This window comes from Anguilla anguilla, chromosome 4, assembly GCF_013347855.1.
Source record: "Anguilla anguilla isolate fAngAng1 chromosome 4, fAngAng1.pri, whole genome shotgun sequence".
NCBI lineage: Eukaryota > Metazoa > Chordata > Actinopteri > Anguilliformes > Anguillidae > Anguilla > Anguilla anguilla.
In genome coordinates this window covers 34,976,606-34,986,872 of record NC_049204.1, presented here as the reverse complement: position 1 = coordinate 34,986,872, position 10,267 = coordinate 34,976,606, and positions in this window count along the sequence as shown.

Below are 10,267 nucleotides of genomic sequence, written 5' to 3'. Positions count from 1 at the left end.
CACAATGTGCAAGTATGCGCAAGTGTGACTCGAAGAATTTCTTTTGAAATACAAGTTGAAACACAATAGGGTGAAAGTATCAATGGCAGAATTAATATTTTATTGTGCATGTTTGCAGCAACATCGTTCAGGACTTCCCCTTACGGGTCTGGGGATTCTGAATGTAACTTTATCAGCTTGTTTTGAGATGTTTTTTTCCCTTTTTATAAAGAATCTGCCCACACAGCTGCTGTAGCACCAGTGGAATTCATTCAACTCATCTGTTACAAAAAAAATCATTTGGGTTTTGTTTGAAATGGTTTCTCGATAGTTTTAGCGTCTATTTTAATTTAGCCTCAAATATGAAAGGACCACTTAATCAGTGGTTGGGTGTAGCCGTGGGAGATGCTGGACGTAGGGACTGACGTTTAAGTTGCTTTGTTTGTTAGATATGAAGAAGCACCCACACGCCCTCAAACCGTCATTCCGGGTTTAATTGGTAGCTTAGACTCGAGCGCTCTAGCCGCTTCGAGCGAGAGTCCTGGTGTAGTTCACTGCACAGCAACTCTGCTCGGGGACGTTACCGTGACGACAACTACAAACTCCTCTACGTTTAGATGCCTAGTGTGACCCGGTGTTCTCACACTCCACCCCTCTGAGCTCGAACGGCTTGATTAGCCCGTGCCTGGCGGCCATGTTTGTTGGATATAGCAGGGGGGCGTTGGCGGGCTCTCTCCCTACACTTAGGACTGGGTGGTGCCCCATGTGAGCAGAACTGCAACAGTGCCCTGCAATCAGAGGCAAACCACGGTAGCTCCACATCTGCCATGGGATGGGGGGAGGGGGTGGGGTTCGCACCTCCCCAAACTGTCTTCACTGACACGATTCCAATAAAACTCCCTAACTCACTGGGCCTTCCCCAAGTGCTAAGTTTGGTTTGATCCAGCTTGATATATCACCAATTAACATTCTATTTGTAATTCACTGCAAGATTTTGGTAGCCATGTTGAATTGACTTCTGCTTAGTGTAGGCAAATAAGGTAAAGAAAAACGAAAAGGCGCCAACATTCAGACTTGATTAAAGAATCATGCTCTTGAGCAGAGAATTAATTTATGTAGGGAAGCCCTTTGTGTAGGTGTGTGAAGATTTGCGTATTTTTAACATGTTAAGTGCGGACTCGTTGCCTGGAGCACAGAGGGGCGATAAATGCACACCTCCCTTAGCTGTAGCTGTTTTTTTTTTATAACACGGCGGGTTGCCGTCCCTCTTTCAGACACTTTGGCGGATTTAGAATTAATAGTGCAGTCGACTCCTGGTAATTGCACGTTCCTGGAACTGTTGTGATGTTACTGGAATATACACATAACAGCAGTATGTAAAGCCAGTGGGATTAAAATGAGACCAGCTGCAGACTCCATAATAAAACAGAAGGCAGTTACCAGATATGCAATTATAGTGAGTTAACTGCATCTGCTGAGCTATTCTTCATAATGACTAAATCAAATGCTATTTTACCCCTATTTTAGGTACTTTCACAGGTATATATTATACTGCATACAACTTTTCTTTACATCTTGCACCGTGGCAGAACTTTTCCCTGTGGTCCTAATGCATTACATGTTGGTTATTTTACTATTGTACATTGCTCATTGTAAAAAAACCAAACACATTATTGAATATGGCTGACCTGTGGGCTTGAGAGAGACTAAAACGATTTATGCTGAAACATCTTTAAGATGCTCAAACTATCTCAGCTGTGTCTTTCATTTTACCCTTCTGAGTGAAGTTAATGGTGATTGTCCAAAAGAGATTTCTATCAGAAATGGGAAAGCTCCACAGACATAGGGTGGCGTGATGGTTAGCACTGGTGGCTCACTAGAAGGGGGTTCTTTATTTGAATCCTGACTAGCTGCTATCCTCCCTGTGTGCTCTCTCCGTGTTCACGTGGGTTTCCTGCGTGTACTCCTGTTTCCTCCCACAAAGACGTGTAGCTTAGTGACTGTGGATATCAGGATAGTCATTGAAAATGTGAACTCGTTCTCAATCGGCCATCATTGTTAGGTGTAAAGGCGTATGTACACCTAGGAAGGATAGATGGGAAGTCCAACTCCAGTGACATCTGTATCAATTAATTTAGTATAATTTAGAATTGTGGTTGTCTGTGTGTGTGTGTATATATATATATATATATATATATATACACACATATGTTTTGGAGTAATCTTTAACCATCTGAAGGACTCCCCTTTTTACAGAAATACCTACTGACATGTTTATGTCATTAAATCATTAATAGAAAACTCAAACACAACCCTACCTTTGTTTGTCTTGTTTGCAATGATGGTTCCTACTGATATTCATATCCCTTAAATTCTGACAATGCCTCGGTAAGTTATTTCTCAGTTCTCTTAGAAAATACACAGAATATTTTAAAAGAATTCATTAGTAGTTACTGATGTACAGTACATTAAAATGAGATCTGACATAAAAATTCTATCCAGCAGAATAGTGCTTCCCCTTTTTCTGTGGAGAAGACACTGGGTAAAAACTCTCTCCTCTTACCTTCTTTGAGAATAAACATTTGTCCTTGTGTATTGTTAACATTTCGATATCGATCTATGTAAAACAACGATAATGAAGTTCGGGGTTCTGTTTATGAAACAACTCTCAAGCACTTGCAGCTGAAGCTTCCTTCTCTGTAAACAGACGTTGGTTTCTAGAGAAAGAAGTTTGGCGCATCGGGACAAGTTGGGACAAATCTAAGCATTTAAAGAGAAAGGCTCCGGAGCAGGAGTTGAAGGGAGACGAAGACCAGGCCAACGAATGGGACTAGATAAAGAGAGAGCATGTTCAAAAGGAAAAAAAACACTTTAGTCCTCACAGCACAATTAAGAAACAACTGCGCTGTCACTCAAGCTGTCCTGCTGGCCCCCGTCTCCCTCTGTCTCACTGGGATTAGGCACAGAGCCTTCCAGACGGGGTGGGGTCGGGGGGGGGGGGGGGGGGGGGGGGGGGGGGGGGCGGGACACAGGCAAGCGGGCCCCAGTGACCGTGTGGACACTCCCAATATTTGGCCCCCAGGACCTGTAGCTTTCTGATTCTTTATACATCAGTTAGTCAGTCTAACAGCCAGCCAACATGTCCCATATGGAGCCTGCATAGATGTGTCGTTGTTTGCCCCTGTGTGGAAGGTAAGTTCAGTCCAGAAGAAGAGACAGAACCGTGGTCTCTAACTTCCTCCTGAAAGTCAGATACAGCACCTTCAGCTCTTTATCCTGCCCCCATACACACACAAGAGTGCGAGAACTTTTTACGATGAGAACAGGCCACAAAAGGCTCTGCCTGCCAGCTTCCTTCATGGTGGTCAAGGTGAAGGCCGGGCGATGACTAGTCTCCACAACGTGACCCGCCAATTATTTCCCACCATTAGCGATTACGGGAAGCGATTAAGCACGTTACAGGGAGTCGGTTTTGGAGGAATGTGTGCAAGAGGTACACCTTTAATGATTATGGAAAGGGGAGGAAAAGGGGCGGGGTTAAACTGAAAAAGTAGCCATTAAAAAAAAAAGCAGTAGCATTTGTTGCCTGCTAAAGGCTCATAATACCAGGTTTTATTAGGCAGTCTGGATCTGTGCCAGCTCTGAATGGCACAGTGCACCTTGAATTGCGAGCGCCGCCCCAGGATGCTTCTGAAGACATAATGCCCCTGCATTGTGTGCATGGCTCCGATTAAAGAACCCGTAAGAGGAGAACGCTCAGTCAGTCTGACGGTAACCCTGCCTGCGTAGCGTCTCAAAGGAGACACGCATTGATACGCCCCGTGGCGTGTATCCCATTGTCACACAGACTCTCCGTGCCTCTGATGAACAGGCCCGTTTCTCCCATTGAGTGTCACCCAGAGAGCGTGTCAGGGTTTTACCTGAAGGATGTTTAGCACCCTGGTCGTGGTAAACGATTAATATTAAGTGCAAAGCAATTTAATTATTTTTTGATTGACATGTTTTTGTTGATACGTTCTGCTCAGCAGTATTCTAAGTATTCATGTTTGATGCCATCTGAATTGATTTGTTGAGGTGATGTCGTCACATTTGATAGCCATTCGGTGGTGTTCATAGTCGACACTTTCAGAGCAATGTACTGTTTGCAATGTATTGTCTGCAGTGACCATGCCACTGCCGAACACTCCATATGAGATACACCCTAATGGCATCATGAAACCCCCTGTTGACAAAATGAGTTCCTCTGCTCATAGTTTACAAAAAACCCAGATTTAAATTCCACATTCCACGTGAATTCTGCAGATTACGTAACACGTGCCTTCACATTTCAACATTCTTGAATCGTGCGTATCCTCAAGAAGTAGGTTTATCAAAGGACAAGATCCAGACGAGCACAATTGCAGAGCTCAGATTAGACTATATTTTTCAGCTTTTCCACTGGAGGCTCCGCCACAACTGCCGGAATGACTGCTTGCTGCTGTAAAACTGCCAGCTCCTTGCAAATACACTTCAACGTGGGGACGCAGGATTACTGTTATTTGTACGTGCGACCTTACTGAAGTGGCCCCGGCGAGCCTTCATTCTTCCCGTTAACTCTTGCTGGAAGGCGAGTTCATTCCTTACCACTGACAGACAGCCGGACTCCGCAGCCATCCGCCACTGTCCAGGGGAAGAATGCACCGCTATGCCAGTCTGCAGCTGGTGGTCATTAGCCTGCCCCACCTGGGGCTCCCCCCTCTCCCCCGTCTGTCTCCGGAGCGGGGGGTGAGTCTTGGACCGGGTTCGAGATAAGAGCGTATCCACTCGGTCAATTTACCACTTAAGTCTGGAGCTGGGTTGCCATTGCTATAAACATGATTCCAGGCTACCTCAGGGTCACTTAGCTTTTGTTTGTCCCAAAGCTAAAAGGTTCATTTGGAAACTTAAGAGTCCAGGGATAAATGTTCCCTCTGCTTCATTGGCTATTCTGTCTGCATTTGGTGACACTTAAACCAAGCGCCTCCTCACCCTGCCCCAGTAAGGGGCAGTGGTTTTTTTTGGAGTATCATTGGTAGGGACAGGTTTGCCAAAATCTGGCAGGGGGCTCCTTTATCTTGTTTGTGCTCATGAAAGCGTGACTCTTTTTTCTTGAAATTAAACTGACTTATTGTAAAACTTTGTTTTCCGCAAATTGTATATTGGTATGGGTTCAAAAATACTTTCAAATTATTACCGTTGTAGTGAGCAGGTCAGAGACGGAACTTTGCCGTGAAATGACTGTGCTTTATTGAAACCGTCTCCATCAACTCCATACCGCCACACACACTCCCACACAACCCCCCCCCCCCCAAAAAAAAAAACAAAAAAAACAAGACACATCTAAGGGGGATGCTATGCTCTGTGTTAGAGGCGAGCACAGCAGTTCATCTGAACTGGTCTCTTCTGTCCATAATTCTCTCTGCACTGACATGATACAGCTCTTAAAAAGGGAAGTTCATTTCCAAACAAAAATACCTTTTAAATGTGAGACCGGCTCGGGGGGTCACCGGGAGCAGGCAGAACAAATAAATGGGAGGCTGCTTAACCCCACAGAACCCAGCGGCCGTTTATTCCTGAGCGTTCGCAGAGAAACTTCAGGGGTCCTGCTGGAAACCCAACACTGGTTTAATTAGAGCTGAAGGGGCACCGAGGATTTACAGTAATCTAAGATTACCACTGTACTCCCCTCGCTGAAAGGGGCGGGGAAACAGCAGAGCGTTTGAGAAAGGGCCTCTCTTCCCCGACTCGGGGGCAGGGCTCTGCCGTTTATCATCCGGGGGAAAACTGTTTACTGCCGAGGTCAAAGTTCCAGCCGTGTGTTTATAGACTCACTCAGAAACGGGCTGGAGCTAAACATTACCCACTGCTCTCGGGCCAAACTCGAGCTTATTGTCCATGTCCTCGGGTCTGTCTGCGGCTTGAGATCCAACATGAACTGGGTAAACACTTTAGAGTCTGCCCCCCCTCCCCACCTCCTCCCCCAACAGAGGATCGAAGAGAAATGAATCTACTTTGCTTGAGCAAACATTGCTACTAATAATGGGGATTTTTTAAATGCGAAAATACAGTAATGTGCAAAAGTCAGAGACCACCCTTTCGTTTATTCAATTTTCAGTCAATTCAGCCATTCAGTGCCAATTGTTTTTTTCAGTGTCAGACAATAATGCGGAGGACATATTGTATGTTTAACAGAAAATTACAGAAAAGCCTGCTCCACTACATATAATCTCAAATCTATCAGTATTTGTCCACCCTTTTTTGTGCGCTCTACTACACTTTCCAATCTTCCAATCACCAGCTGAGCCCTTGCAACAAAAGTTCTTGTCAAAAGTCAATAATGTTATGTTTGAACTCTTTGCCTACAGAAGTGACTCTAACATTCAAACAACCAACTATCCAAGTACACCTTAGCTGCCTTGCAGATTTCTTTGTCATGCACATCTAAAATGGCTAAAGGAGATGTTTCTGATGAGATTCGATAGAAGACAATTTAACTGTAGAAGGAAGATAAAAGTCAAAGGAAAATAAGTGAAAAAACAGGAGTTTCCAAAACGAGTTCAAAAGATTACTGCAAGATACAGAGAAAATGGGGCTCCTAACAACCGTTCAAGAACTGGTGGACTGCCAAAATGATCATCACAAAAACAGTACTTAAAAGATTTTATTTTTGAGAGACAGGAAAAAATCAAGCTCTCCTCTAGCTTCAGATCTGAAGAAATCCACAGGTGTTTCTGTCAATCCTTCCACTCTGAAACTCAATGATATGGGTCTAAAAGGATGTGTAGTTGTCAAAAAGCCACTAGTGAGAAAAGGAAATAAACAGAAGAGAAGAGAATTTGCACCAGCACAATGAAACTGGACGCCTGAGATGTGGAGTAAAGTCTTATGCACCGATGTGTCTAAATGTCAGATCTTTGGAAGTAAGAGAAGGCAGTATAAAGGCTGCCCAATCAATGCAAGACTCCGGGAACCATGTCTAGAGCCATCAGTCAAGTATGGTGGAGGATCAGTGCAGACGTGGGGTTGTATAACAACATCTGAAGTTGGTGATTTGGTTTTGCTTGAAGACATAATGAATCATGATAAATACAACCAAATCTGAACACATCATGCAATACCCTCTGACTGGGAGCAAATTGTACAGGCAGATAATGACCCTACGCACACTGAAGAAGATCAAGTTGCTAGTGTACTCAGAACAATGGACTGGCCACCCCAGAGTCCAGACCTAAACATCATTGAATGTGTTTAGGATTACTTGGATTGAGAGAAACAGAAAATGTAACCAACAAAGACTGACCTTTGGAGGTATTTACAAGAAGCATGGAAAACTATCACTGCAGATTTCTTCAAAAATCTCAAAGCAAGTCTCCTGAAAAGAATGGAAGCTGTAAAAAAAAAGCAAAGGGTGAACACTAAATGCTGAAAGATTTGATATTGTACATCGTTGTTGAGGCTTGTTGTGTGCTGCATTATTTTCTAAAGTAATCTAAATAATAAATAGCTTGCACTTGCACTGTTTTCACTGGAAAGTAAAAGAAAAGGGTGGTCTCTGACTTTTGCAGTACTGTATTATCATTATGTTAGCCTGCTTTTCCAAACCAACTTCCAAAGACTTGCAGGTGGCTGTGATCTCCACTCTTCTCTACTTCGAAGGTGTGTCCATTGCCCAAGTGTCAGAAAAGGTTTGACATGGGGAAAGTTTAGAAACCGTTTCTCATTTAATGACCATCACTACCTCCCGGTTCCCCTTTGATATCCTTCAGATACCCCAGTCACTACCTCTTAGCATAAAGCTTTACTGTCATGATAGGGGGTGGGGGTGGAGGTGGAGGTGGAGGTGGGGATAGTATTGGGGATGGGCTGTTTGGATCAGAAGGATCATTACGCATGTGTGCCTCACTGTGGGCAGTGGTTCTGAACAGGAAAGGATGCAGCTGAATGCAGCCAAAGGTGTTGGCAGTCAAGCAGGAACCACAAACACACATATTATGTGCTCGCTGGAAGTTGCAAAATATTCTGTATGGCATTAATTGATGATCATCAAAATCTAGTTAAATCATGCAGCAATTATAATCTTAATCAATCTGGCCAAAATCCAGTTTATATTCTCCTCATCCACACACGCTTGCATACAAACATCACAACAACACTGCTGAGATTGCTGGCTATTGCACGTATGCCACACATACAACCCCGAAACTCTTCTACTAAGTGCAAAGTGCATTAACAGGAATGCTTGCAGCTCTGTCACATCACAGGGATGGAATTAGTTCTGCTCCAAAATATTATGCATGTTTCAATGCTTGAGTTTGGAATTTATACATCTTGTTCCTTTCCACAGAAATACAAAAAAGTTCTAGTTTTCTCACATTCAATGCCCAAATACAGTAGCAGTAAGGCTACAGAGCTCAGACAAACACAGTTTATCAGCATGAGGCACTGTGTTCCATTAACTACGCAAACCTGAAACAGGCAGAGGGTGATGTCATCCCAGATACAGACTTCCCTCGTCAGAGAGTGATTGACACATCTGTTTATGCCGTTATAAATATGATCATAAAAACTTGCGGCGCGATTATATGCATAGAGACCGTTGTGTTGGTGATCACACGCCATACTGGAAAATATGTTTTGTGCTTTTAAAAGGCTCTGGTTTTAATATTGGTGTTTCTTTTAACAGCCGGGGAAATTTCGCTCCTGTAAAGAAGTTGTTGTTTAAAGTGTGGAGGAGTTCACTGCCAATTCCTCATGTGCTTAGAATCAAACTGGAATTGTAACCCACAGGCTGTGTGTGCGTGTGTGAGAGAGAGAGAGAGAGACAGAGATCAAGAGAGAGAGAGACAGAGAGAGAGAACGAGAGAAAGAGAGTGAGAGAGAGAGTGTGTGTGTGTGTGTGTAGTGGAGGGGGGTGGGTGTTAAATGCTGCCTTGAACATTCTACTTTTCTCTAAAACAAGCTGCTAAGTTTCCTGAGGTATTATGTTCTGCTATAGTTCCTTTGCAAACATTAGGCACCGTTGCATATTTGACTTTCATCCCTGCAAACATCGGCAAAGGTGCCGTACGAACATATGACACCAGGATTTGATTTCATGAAGCCATACCGTGTGCACAGTGAAGTGCACGTGCATGCTCAGGATTCAGCCACCCTCGGGGGGTGGGGGGGGGGGGGGGGGCATGCCACAGTTGGCTCGTTCTGGATCACTTTGAGTCCACAGCAGTGGTTCTGTCTCTGACCCCATTGAGTCAGTCACACATGTAGAGCCCTGCCATTCTTCACTCAAACACCATCTCGCCTTCCACTCTCTGGGCAGAAATCAAAACCCCGGGTCACCACAGCGACCGAGTGAAACAGCGTACTTTTCTAATACCAGAAACCCCACGGTTTCCCCAAAGCAGAACATGACTGGACTGTGCGTGCATGTCTGTGTGTGTGTGTGCAAGAGTGTTTCTGTGCGTGTGAGTGTGTCTGTGTGTGTGTGCGAGTGTGTGTGTGCGTGTGAGTGTGTGTGTGTGTGTGTGTGTGTGTGTGCGTGCGTGCGTGCACACAATGTGGGTCACACAATGGGTATCCAGGAATACGTTTTCACCTGCCGTCCCCTTGTTCATCTTTGTTGCGATGTCATTGTCATCTTTTTTTCTCCAAAAAAGGCAGGCGAACCCCACCTACTGCGGTGCATTTTCCCATGAAGCACCTCGCCCCTGGACCATGTCCCGTAGGGGCTCGTAAATACCCCAGGCCGTCAGTCTTTCCGCTCACCGAAACCTCCCTCCAACGCTTTCCCGAAATGAGTTTATGGCGTGGGAGGCTGAGGTGGCCCCGCCCTGGCGAGCCGCTTCGGCAGCAAGGTGCCCGGTGGCCCCCATGTGATTTCCATTAACGGGATTATGTCTGATAGCTCAGTTATGGGGGGGGGGCGTGTAGGAGCTGTTGCGGGGTGTGGTGGTCTCAGCCATCTGAACTCTCGTGGGTCAGCCATAGCTGCTAGCGCTGGGGCTGGAGCCAGAGCCGGGACCAGGGGGCGGGTCCGGTGGCGAGGGTGGGTCCGGGGGCGGGTCCAGTGGCGGGGGTGGGTCCGGGGGCGGGTCCAGTGGCGAGGGTGGGTCCGGGCATAGGAAAACCAGCCTTGTAAATTGCAAACAGGAAACAGATGCAGACTGACGAGTGGCGTGGAGGTGATGACAGCCGGGCTGCCTCCGTTAAGGGAGCCCTCGGTGCAGAAAAGTTACTGTCAGATCATACTGGGGTTATAGCAACTACAGCGTCA